Source organism: Diabrotica undecimpunctata, chromosome 2 (assembly GCF_040954645.1).
Source record: "Diabrotica undecimpunctata isolate CICGRU chromosome 2, icDiaUnde3, whole genome shotgun sequence".
In the NCBI taxonomy this organism is placed as follows: Eukaryota; Metazoa; Arthropoda; class Insecta; order Coleoptera; family Chrysomelidae; genus Diabrotica; species Diabrotica undecimpunctata.
The window spans coordinates 26,734,630-26,747,396 of record NC_092804.1 but is presented as its reverse complement, the minus strand read 5'-3'; the positions used below and the strand labels follow the sequence as shown (position 1 = coordinate 26,747,396).

Sequence of the window (12,767 nt, the reverse complement as noted above, 5' to 3'; positions counted from 1 at the left end):
AATCAACACAGACAACACAAAATGATCAGATTTACGAAGCATCAAAATTCACCAGTAGTAGAACAATGAGGATAATATCTCGGAGTCCACCTCAACAAAAGATTAAATTTCACAAGGAACACGCAAGAGATCAACCTGTTGTTTTCAAAACCAGCCTTTTATCGCAGGCTAAGAATATTTAATTATACCAGGTCTTCGTTACATCAATGATGTGATGTAGTCCAAGTATGGAGTTTAACAACAGAGACCAACTGGAAGAAACTGGAGAGTATAGAAACGGCATGTTACAAATTAATAGAAGGATCAATATGACAAGACGGAGTTTCAAATGCAACCATCTCAGAGAGGCTCCAGTACACACCACTGAGAGTTGAGAGAGGTAGCTGAGAACAAGATAAGATACTTCTTTCACCAAGAAACAACAAAACACCTTAAGACCAGAGATATCCTTAATAGAAATCGAACTTAGAGGATTTATAGAAAAACATAAACTGATTGAACATCTAATCAGGGTCTAGCCTGGTGGCTGCCGAAGACAACCAATCAGGGAAGTTGGTACGGTGCCGAAAATAGTACCTACAGAAAAAATATGTCCTGTAATCCAGGGACATGAAAACTTAGGAACCCGATGAGGATGCGGTTCCACAAAGCAAGCCGAGAAGAAGCAGAGCATTGGAAAGAAGAAAGAAGGCTAAATAATATTTTGAGTCGTGAATTTTGTTTTTATTTTTATTTATTATGGGATAGTATCATTCTCAAATACATGGAAAAAGCAATCTACTTAGGCGTCATATAGACATCATTGCAAGAAAGCACGACATAGAACAACATCTTCAGAACAACAGCTATAAACAACATCTTCAGAAAACTCGCCCGACCTATACTATTCTGCGGCAGAGTAAGTCTGTTCGGTTTAGTCCAGATCGATCCACGCTAGGAAAATTGACGTAATCCTAAATGAAGCATGCAGACTAACAATAGCCAATTCCAATAGAAAAGCTCCATAGAGCCGCCGGATTTGCTAGCCCCAACAGCAACAGAGAAGCTCACAAATTCATGGAACGGACCAAGCAGATAATTGATGAACTCCATCCTCTCTACGGAGCCGAATGCAAATACGAAAGATTAAAATCTCGTAGCAGATTGCTGGATAGGACCATGGATCTGTAAACTACCCACTCGTTGAGAAGATGCCTAGTGGTGCTAACTCCAAGTGGAGACTGAAGCGAATAAGAAGCGGGGTGAGACCAGTGAAAACCAATCAACTAAAGTACACACCAAAACCAGATAATAAATGCAAATTTGGCGCCATACAAAGATCAAACCTAACAAGAATAAACCGTTAACCGTAGCCCAATATTGGGCCAAAAAACTTGACCTGCTATTTCCTAATTGACATCCAATTGACCCATAGAAATGTAATTTTTATATGCATGGTATATAGAGGAAAGTACCTAAATTTGGATCTCGGCCCCAAAGTGGACCCACAGCCTTCCTGATTCTCTAATGTGCTGCACTTTGTTGGGACTTCCACTAAAGATTAGTTTATGCTTTCTCCGCTATGTATTGGAGCGCTTACATCACTCGGTCAAATTGTCGCACAATGAGATAACAACAAACGTGTTGAGCGCCATCAAACCATTAAGACCGATCTGCTTTTTGATTGTTACTGACAGGATAATGAAAGGTAAGTGATAATTTCTATATACATTCTGTAATGGGAAGGATTGGGCATCACGTTCCTATCCAAGTTATATCCGTTTAAAAATAACATCAAGATAAATTGTCAGAAAAGAAACCGTCTGGTATATCTACAGCAAGGCCCTTGATTTTAGCAAAAAAAATACAGAGAAGTTGTACAACCTTTTAGAGGAGTAAAGGAAAATTTACCCCAGACAAAATTTAGAATGTGGATGAAAGCAGAATACTTTGGCAATTTAAAGTTGCGAAAATAATCGCCATGAAGGGGAAAAACAAATAGGTACTTTGACTTCAGGAGAAAGAGGAGCTCTTGTAACTATTGTCTGCAGTATGAATACTGCTGATTCTTTTGTACCTTCTCTAGCAATTTTCCGCGCAAAAACATGAGTGAGCAATTAAAGAAAGGTGCATCGTAGGAGGCGATAATTATATAAAGAGGAAAAGCCAGCATTATTCATTTTGGATGAGTATTTTAGCCATACAAAGAATATTGAGGTTATTGATCCAGCTAAAGCAAACCATGTTACCATAGTGTCACTGCCTCCCCATTGTTCACACAAATTGCAGACTTTGGATAGGACGTTCACGAGTTCTTTGAAAACTCACTACAGCGAAGAAGTCAGGCTGTGGCTGAGGAAAATCAATGTGCTCTCTACGCTTACGATATAATGGACTTGATTGGACGAGCCTATGTCAAATGCCAAACAGCTCTAAAAGCTATCAATGGAATTAAGGGACGAAGATAAACCTTCTTATTAGGCATTTGTTCTCAGATGCAGAATATATTAAAGAGGCGAAAAAAAACCATCATCAATATGGGCAAACATTGATATCAGGCGAGTCATCGACATCTTTTGCAGCACAGGTAGGTGAATCGTCAACATATTTGGAGTTTACTCCACCACCATGTCATGCGTCACCCAAAATTAGCTCCTCAAACACAACTATTCGCCATATATCCTGTACGAAAAAAAAAAGAGGACCTTAACTAGGGGGAGCAGAAAGCTTATCAGTGTACAGTCATTAGTGCTTCGTCCTACAAGATACAGCTAACTGAAATCTAAAAATGTAGAAAAGATAAAGAAGATCGGCGTGGTCAAGGTTAAAAGGTGAGACCTGGTCGCGGTTCTGCACCAGATATCTCTTCGGGAGAAGGAAAGCAACTAGTAAAAAGGAAACTTGACTTAAAGAAAGAAGATTTTCATATATCTACAAATAGTGAAGAAGACGCGAGCATTTCCAGCGGAAAGTCGGATGTGATAGACGTAATTCCAAGAATTGTAGAACCTAATGATGATGATGCGGAATGCATCTTTTGCCTCAGCAGATTTTGCAATGACACGAGAGGAGAAATGTGGGTAATACTCACTGGGTAATGTGCATCATGTGCAGTTTGTGGTCCCACATAGACTGCGCAGGGGCTGAAACAGAGAAACAGACGTACACATCTATGACAACTGTGCCGTCAGACGAATAATTTTTAAAATTTTAGTTAAGTGTTTTCCTTCCTTTCTTTGAAATTATTGAATTTGGTTCAATTAGAATATTATTTCTAACTTTGATTGTGTTTTACTTCGCTGTATCATCGTTTTGACTCATTTTCATTGCTAATTTGAATATTTTTATAGGGGATCTGAATTAGGCACCAATTTTTCAAAATGAAAAAGTGTAAATTTTTTTTGATTTTTTTTTTAAATGAGAAAGGGATTTCAAACTCTTAAAAATACCACTTGAAGTCATGGGCAAAATAAAACGTGAATTTCAGAGTCTAACTATTTTAAAAAAATTAAAAACAAAATGGGAGTCAACTTTTGTGTACTTTCCTCTAATGTTAGTTTTTTTATGCTCTATTACACACTATTACATTTTTTCTTTGTTTTTATTTAATGACTAAATGGAATTAATTATTCTCTTTATTTGTAGTCGTCAAAATATTTTTAATTCGTTCTAATATTTGTATTTTCCGTCCTAATATGTTTTTCAAACGTGGTTCTGTTTGGATTTTCTTACTTTATTTAATCTTCCTGATCAGATTTATGTATGAAACAACATTATGTTTAACTCTAATACGCCCGAGAACAAGTGACGCAAAAGCAATGTTTAGTTCGCTCAACTGATACAATTATTTTTAACTTTTTGTTTTATTTTCAGAGAAAATAAGTTTTAATTTTAGAATGCCTGCCTATTTTAAACTTCATTAAACTCATATCAACATAAAATTTCAATTTTTTGAAGGAATAATCCCGCATTGATCATTATATTTGGGGACAACACATTAAACATATTTTATTATTAAATTGTTCTTTAAGAAATAAAATCACTAGGTACTTAAAAATTGTTGATCTAAAAGTACAATAAGTACAGCGAATACATCAAAACAATCCCAGGAAACTTAGGGATGATTATTTTTAACCATTAAATGAAAAACGCCATAAAGATTACATATTTCACTATCTCAGTATATCGGTAAATTAAATCTATTTCTATACCATTGTATTAAAAAAAATAAAAAGGACATTACTTACCAAATTCCGGCTTCTGGTTTCTAACCTGGAATAAATTTTTACATTATTATTAATTTATAAGAGAGTTAATCGATTCTACTATATTTGCAAATGCAAATTTAGTTTTCTAAATGAAATACTGGCTTTTTATGTTGACAGTTCCCCAAAAGAAAGACGTATTGTACTTGTTACTTTACTATAAAGGTGGGTACACATATGCGAGCCGAACTGTTTGCGAACTGCTCGTGAGCTGTTCGCGAAGAGTTCGTTGAAAATATGTTTATGTTCAGGCTATCCAATACCCTAAGTATCTAATAACAAACCGAGAATTAATTTACTTCGTTATTCTAAACATTTCGGTATTTTGTTTAGATTATCTGTTATTAATTTCTCTCGTTACTTTTGAATAAGCCGGGCTCGTTCAGCAATTTTGTTTAACCGAATGATCTCATCGCACACTTAGCAGAAACAATTTATAGACACAATTTATAGTTCTGCGAACATTCTTTGTGTTCGTCCCAAAAACCGACAGGCTGTGGTTCCTGGCGAGCAATGAACGAACAGCTCGCAAGCGGTTCGTCCCGTCGTACAAATTAACGAATATAGCGTTCACAAACGGTTCGCGAACAGTTCTGCTCGCATATGTGTACCCGCCTTAAGAGTCAAAGCACGTACAATTGACCCAGGTCAGGTAGCGACCTACATTATGAAAGTCATCACCAATACTAACACTTGGATTAAAATATGAACTATGTATATTCGCTTTTAAATATGTGTCTTGCAAGGTAGGAAGCAGTAAATATCTAATTGTTTACGGCAACAATTACATTCTCTTGTTTACCAATTATTTTACTAATATGTAAGACGTTTCGCATTGAACTAAATTCAAATCGAACGCATGTAAGATGAGTTAATTTGAATTTTTAATATTTAAAAAATTTCTGTGTATCCTTATGTCACACTACCTTCCTGCAATAGATTTAAACTCCAGTGATAACACTAAATAAAATGAATTGCCACATAATATAAGAATAATCAAACTATTCTATTTTATACATTATCGTAAAGTAGTTTACTCTATTCATTATAATGTAAATAGTTTGTAACGGAATATACTGCTCATTGGCTGGGCAAGGCGTTCAGTATTTATGAGCAATCTCTCATAGTTTAACATGTCTACTAGATTCACTGAGAAATTATGAGACATTTATAAAAAAATCGCCTATAGTATATTAGTAGAAGAAAAGCTCTAAACATTTGAGTTTTATAAAGACACAGTAAAAAGAATAAGAAAAAGAGATGCCTTACTTGTTATGTTTGATGTGAATTTTTTTTCATGCTATTTAATAAACATGTTTTAGAGATATTTACAAGATTGAGGACTCCTCACAATGACATACGGTCCAGATAGAAAGCTATTACCAAAGCTGGAATACGAAAGGATGCGTATTGGGACCAACACATTCTTTATAAGAGGGTACTGGACATAAATTACGATATATATGTAATTGTATATGTGGACAATCTCGCCATAATAGCAGAAAACAACATGAACCACGATATTGTAAAGTTAATATACAAAATGCAAAATGCAAAAAGAAAAATCAAGCAATTAAAGATCAACAAAAGATTGTGAACAAAAATAAACCAGTACTACCTTAAATACTTTAGATACATAGCGCGAAGAAGAGAAGGTCTATAATAGATGACCATTGAGAGTAAACTCAATGACAACCGACCACGAGGAAGTGTCCCACACGCTGGGTGAATCAAACAAGAGGAATTATTGGGTATAGTCTACAATCTACACTACATGAAGCTTTCCTAACAACACAAGATAGAGAAGGACTCTTCCTCTTCCTCATTTTATACTCTTCTACTTGACGAGAGTCAACTCAAAAGAAGAAGAATATGCATATGAAAGATATCAAACAGGGGGTGGCTAAGGCTTTTTCTTCTTTTAATGTCTATCGATTTCGAAATTTGTTTAATTACGTTATTCAAAGCTACTCAGAACAGTCCTACAATTCTGCAATCATAGAGTCCATATATCTTTCAATTTCTCATATGTCCTAGATATTCCATTTCTGTTTTTTCATCGTTATTATCAATTCTATCTGCTTGTTCTATTTGTAAGTACCTCTTGATTACTAATATGGGACCGATGATATTTTCAAAATTCGTGGATATAAAAACATTTCGAATGCTTTCAATTTCTTGCAAGCCGATTCCTTGTGTCCACAATTCAACTCCATAAAAGAGCACAAAAAATACTTAACACTTTTTCTTCTTTTTCTTCTTTTTATGTAGACATAACTCTGACTGTTTTCAAGGTGCCTCCAGTAAGTTGTCGTTCCATTGTTTTCGTTGTCTTTCTATTGATCGTCTTTGGGAACCGTCTTTTGCCCTCTTTACTATCTATTTGGTGTAATTCGGCTTATATGATCGTTTATTTATATTGTTTCATTCTGTTCGCTCTATTCACTTGATCCTTTTACTTCTGTTTCGAGCTTTCCGTAGCTAGATAATTTTTTTTTTTTTTTTTTATAGCCCTTCTTCTATCCGAATTGTCGAATAAAGGCCTCTCCCATTTCTCGCCATTCATCCCTGTTGTGTGCTAGGCGTTTCCACATTGGTCCTGCGACTCTTTTGATATCGTCGCTCCAGCGCATTTGAGGTCTTCCTCTTGGTCTCTTCGCATCGTACGGTCGCCAATTTCCGACTTCTTTGTTCCATCTACCATCTTCGAGACGTTCGTTGTGTCCAGCCCATTTCCATTTTAATTTAGCTGCTTGTTTCGCGGCGTCCTTTATTTTTGTTCTGTTCCGGATTGCTTCGTTCGTTTGCCGATCTATTAGTGAGATACCAAGCATCTGTCGTTCCATGGCTCGCTGAGTTTTTCGAATCTTGTCCATGTTCTTTTTTGTGAATGTCCAGGTTTGAGCTCCGTAAGTGAGAACGGGAAGGATACAAGAATCGAACACTTTTGTTCGAAGGTTTTGGGGTATCTTTTTGTCTTTCAGTATGTATGAGAGTTTTCCAAATGCGGCCCATCCCATTCTTACTCGTCTGCTTATTTCGGTAGTTTGGTTTTCTTTGTTTACCTTGATATTCTGACCCAGATATATGTATTCTTCTACATGTTCCACTTTTGTTTCTTGGATGGTTATCGTCGGTTGATCATCTTTATTCGACATTAGCTTAGTTTTACTCAGATTCATTTTCAGTCCTTTTTTTATGGATTCCGTATGAAGCTCATCGATCATCGTCTTCAGTTCTTTCCAGCTGTCGGCTATTAGTACTACGTCATCTGCATATCTTAGATGGTTTAAATACTTTCCGTTTATCGATAGTCCCTTCGTTTCCCAATTTAGTGATTTAAAGATGTCTTCAAGTGCGGCAGTAAATAGTTTTGGAGATATGGTGTCTCCCTGTCTTACTCCTCGGTTGATTTTTATTGGCCTCGTTTTCATTCCGTTATCCATCGTGACTACCATTTCAGCGTGTTGATATATATTATGTATTAATATCCTATATCTAGAATCTATTCTGCTGTTGACCAGTGCTTCCTCAATAGCCCATAATTCTATGCTGTCAAAAGCTTTCTCGTAGTCTATAAATGCTAAACAGATTGGTAAATTGTATTCGTTAACTTTTTCTATTAGGACCTTTAGTGTGTGAAGATGGTCACATGTACTGAACCCTTTTCTAAATCCGGCTTGCTCTACTGGTTGATATACATCGAACTTTGTTGTCAATCTATTTGTAATTATTTTTGTGAATGTTTTATAAAGTTGTGATAGTAGTGATATTGGACGATAATTTTTCAGATCTGTATTGTCCCCTTTTTTGTGTATTAATATTGTGTTAGCAGTATTCCATTCCTTTGGTATGTTTCCTTCAAATAGGCATTTATTAAAAAGTATTTTTAGGTACCTGATGACTACTTCTCCGCCTTCTTTCAACATTTCTGCCAGAATTCCATCACTACCCGGTGCTTTATTTCTTTTCAATTCTTTAATTGCATTTTCTATTTCTACTTCGCTTATTTCGGGCATTACTTCAGAATTTACGTTTGTTATTTGTCTTTTCATATTTTGCTTTGAAGAGTCGGGGGGATCGTTTCTTGAGCGGTATAACTCAGTATAGAAGTTTTCAACTATGTTTGATATCTGAGCTTTGCTTGTTTCTAGTTGGCCTTGTTGATTTTTCATAGTTATAATATTTTTCTTTCCTAATTTCGGTTTGGTATATTTCAGACTTCGATTTTTCTCTATCACTCTTTCTACATGTTCTTGTTGATGTTTTTTAATATCGTCTTTTATCTGTTTTCGTATGGCTCGATTAAGTTCTTTGTATTCTGTGGTATTTCTTTTGTTTAGTGACAGGAGCTCTTTTCGTTGTTTCAGCATATTCTTCGATTCTGCACTTATTTTGGATTTTTTGTTGTTATGGCGGCTAGATAATATGATGCCTATAATATAGATACGTAAACTCCATCACTTGTTCTATAATCTGATCTTCCAGCTCCAATTAAATCTTAGTAAATTTGCTGTTATAACCATGCATTTTGTCCATTTTGGGGAAATTAACATGTTAAATTTTCTGGTGGTTATATTAAATTGGTGAAGAATACGTTTTTAAATCATCTTCACTTTGAGAGAGTAGTATGGCGTCTGCATAGCAGATTATTTTAATTTCTTTTTCTCCCATTTGGTATCCGTTTTTAGTTCCCACTTTTTTTTATTATTTCATCCATAATGAGGTTGAACAAAAGATGACTTTTTTTGTGTTGTTTTGGTAGATATTTTTGATCGTTTTGATTATTCCTAGAGGTATCTCTTTCTAGCGTACAATAGATGAATAACGTCCTTTAATTTGACCCAGTCAAACGCTTTCTTCAAAGGTTCGTCAAATGTCCACGAAACATAGATATGTTGGTTTGTTGAATTTTAATGATTTCTTTTGCACTTGGTTCATTATAAATATCGCGTCGGTGCATGGTCTTCCCGACCTAAAACCTTGTTGTTTTTCTGCTAGTATTATAATTTCATTCAGTTTATTTGTGATCACTTTGGTTGTTAATTTTATTGTTCTGTTTAATAAATTAATTCCTCTGCAATTTTCCGGGTCCAGTTTGTCTCCCTTTGTAAAGAGAGGTATTAGGATTCTTGATCTCAATTCTTGAAGAATTCTGTTTTGTTCTATTATTTTTTGGATCAGTTTTAATAGTTGTTTGGCCAGATCTGGTCCTCTGTACTTTAGAAGTTCCTTCGATATTTTGTCCTCTCCTGGTGATTTTCTGTTTTTTTAATTTCCTTAATGCTCCCTTTTTCTCTTCCTCCTCAATATATATTTCCTCGTTTGTCGTTACCTATGATATTGGTGGTTCATTAACATCACCTTTAGCACTTAGAAATCGAAAATAGTCCGTCCATATTTCCTTCTAAGTTTGTTTTGTTTTTATTAGTTCGTTCATTTCTTTTCTTTGTCCTCTGTTCATTCTCCATATTTCTTTGTTTTCCGTAGAAGTTGTGTTTCATCTGTTTTGAGAAGCTCGCCAGTGTTCCCATTTTATTTGTCTAACTAAAGTATTCGTTTCATTTCCGATTCGTTAAGTTTTGTTGTATGTCTGATGTGCTTGTTGTGTTCTGTATTGTAAAAATGATTTTTTTTCTTCTTTTCTTTACATTTTGACTTCATTTCCTATGAAAATGTAGTAAAAATCATGGAGTTTTCTTTTTTGATATGTTAGTCCTCTCTAAAAATGATTCTGTTGCTGCGTTAATTATATTTTTGAGTTTTCCCCAGCTTTCCTTAATGTTATCGTTTTCGAATATTTCATTCCCAGAAATCTTCTCTGATATTCTTTTTCTGTATACGTAGTCCGTGGATGCCGTATTTAGTCCTTCGACTCTGGTTTTGTTTGTGTTGGAACCGCTCTCTTGGGTGTGAAGTATTTCATGATGAATCTAATTTCACATAAGGCATCTTACGTCGATTATTACCTAACATTTACTAGTCTAATTTTTATAGACATGTGTCCAGATAAGAAAGTACATCTATCGTTTATCTGTTACAACGCCATCTAAAACAGCATATCAACGATATAATATTTCAGTCCATTTCAGGCCAGTTCATAATTTTTTTTATCAAAAAGTAAGGTAAGTTTCACTAGAATACCAGATTCTAGTGAAACTTACCGTAAGATAAATATATATATCTAGATAAAGATTTTGCTTTAGTTGTTTTTAAGTCCATAAGTTTTATATATTTATAAACAAACACTCTTTTAAACAAAAATTGTAACACGTATAGATAAGGCGATAGCTTGCGTGACTTATACTTGTTTGTTACAAGTTAACTGATATGTATTAACTTTATACATAAACAAACACACATTTCCTCTGAAAACTAGAGTATTTAGTTCTAGAGACTACAAAAAGTGGGTAAAGTGGGTAAATAATTGGCGCCCAACGGGGGGCTCTACCGGTTTTACATTTGATACACAACGATATTACAATTACTCTTTCTTTGAGATATAATCTGCCTATAAGTCTATGAATGCCTATGAATATAAATTTAAAATGTATAACAATCCATCAGCATTTTGGTATAATAGACGCAGGATTCAGCATAACGCGACGTGATAGAATTTGATTGGTATCAATTAAAAAGAAATTTCTATTTTTGGTACAAGCTTTGGAATTTAGAGTTAAAACGGTATTATACAATTTTATTTTATAACATATAATTTTTATAAGACGAAATATTTTACATCACTGAAATTATGAATTTTGCTGATGTCTTAAGTGTAGCAACGGCAAGTCCTCTTTCAGCCAGTGTAAACATTTTATCCTTTACATTTTTATATCGCTACAAGAAATTTTATGACCATTTTAAATCATCCCCCAGTTCCAAACGTGTTAATAAGTTATTACCATTTGATTTATTTAACGACTATGAGAAAGTGCCGAACGCCCTTATTTTATTTATTTTTTAACTTTTTGTTATTCCGATGATTTACAGCATTAACCACAAACGTTTAAAACACAAGATTTACGATCGGAGTAGATTTGTTTGAAATATAGTAGCAATGCGTTTTATTCTACCATAAACTGGTAGTAAAATTTTATGACAGCCAATAATCTCTTGTCAGTTCACGCTGAGGCAGTGGTTTTCATTGTATACATGAGATAATGGAGGGACTTGTGAAAGATTATATGTAAAACTTTTTCTATTTGAGTTGGTTTTGATACGATTTCTTGTTGATACTTGTGGCAGTTCTTTTATTGCATTTATATTATTTAACTTGGAGAGGATTGGCCATTTTTTTGGTTTAATGTATTTTCCTTGTTTATTTTCGCGTTGATAACGAACAGGGGAACTAGTTAAACTTCAATCTAGATAAATATTTATAGAAAAATTTAGCTCAATTTTATCAACATAAGAGTCAACGTTTTTGTTAATAAATAATCGAATATACTATGTACAGGGTAGGCTGACTTTTTACTGTTCGAAATTGAGTAATTGTTCTTCTTCTTCTACTACTTCTTGGAGATCTTTCGATCTGTTTAATTCTGAAGCTGCCTGTGGTTAATTTCCTGGGAGGTAGATTGCCAACTATCTCTCCATCTTTTAGGTGGTCTTCCTGGAGGTCTTGAACCGAGCGGGTTGTTTTCTAGGGCAATTTTTGGGAGTCTATTCTCATCCATTTATCTTAGATGACTGTACCACATCCTTTTACGCTGCCTTCCCCATCTTACAATATCTTGAATTTTACACTGCTCTCTAACGTTTGTATTTCTCACTCTATCTCTTTTTGTTTTGCCCACTATTGTTCTTAGGGTTTTCATCTCGGCAACCCTTAGCATCTGTTTCGTTTTGTTGGTATCTTCGCGCACTTCTATGCTATATGTCGTCATGATCGGTCGTATGCAAGTCTTGTAGATTATAATTTTACTATCTGTGCGCATATACGGATTTGACCAGACTATCTCCCGCAGACATCTCGACAATGCGGATGCTTTGTTGATCTGACTCCTTAGGTCCGGTACTGGGTCGTGTCTGCTTGATATATCTATGCCCAGATATCTGAATTGCATCACCTGTTCTATGGGGTTGTTCTCAACCACTAACTTACATCTGAGCGAATCTTTTGCTATTGTCATATATTTAGTTTTGTTGGTAGAAATGGTCATATTTAGTTGGCGGCTTATTTGAAAGAGCTGAAAGAGCTGTCTCTGAAGATCATCTTCTGATTCGGCAATAATTGCTGCATCATCTGCGTAACACACCATACCAATTCTTTTGTTGCCCATTCTGTATCCGAGATACAGATACAATATAATTTTGCCCATAAATAGGTTAAACAAGAAGGGGCTTAAACTGTCGCCTTGTCTAATTCCTCCCGGTGTTAGAATATTTTCAGTGAATTGGTCTCCTGCTCTAACTTTCGTTAAGTTGTTGTTATTTAGGTTATGGACTATCTCTGTTATGTGGGTCGGCGTTTTATTTTATATTAATATATTTAGAATGTCTCCCAGGCGAACCCTGTCAAAC

At 34.9% G+C, this 12,767-nt stretch overlaps 1 long non-coding RNA gene across 1 annotated transcript in view; it reads right to left on the bottom strand.

Annotated features, from left to right (window-relative positions):
- LOC140434367 (uncharacterized) overlaps window positions 1-12,767 on the bottom strand; it is a 1,119,986-nt gene that overhangs the window by 1,060,537 nt on the left and 46,682 nt on the right. Inside the window, exon 2 of the long non-coding RNA XR_011950047.1 lies at window positions 4,227-4,251. This is a non-coding gene — a long non-coding RNA (uncharacterized lncRNA). The remainder of the gene's footprint in view (window positions 1-4,226; window positions 4,252-12,767) is intronic.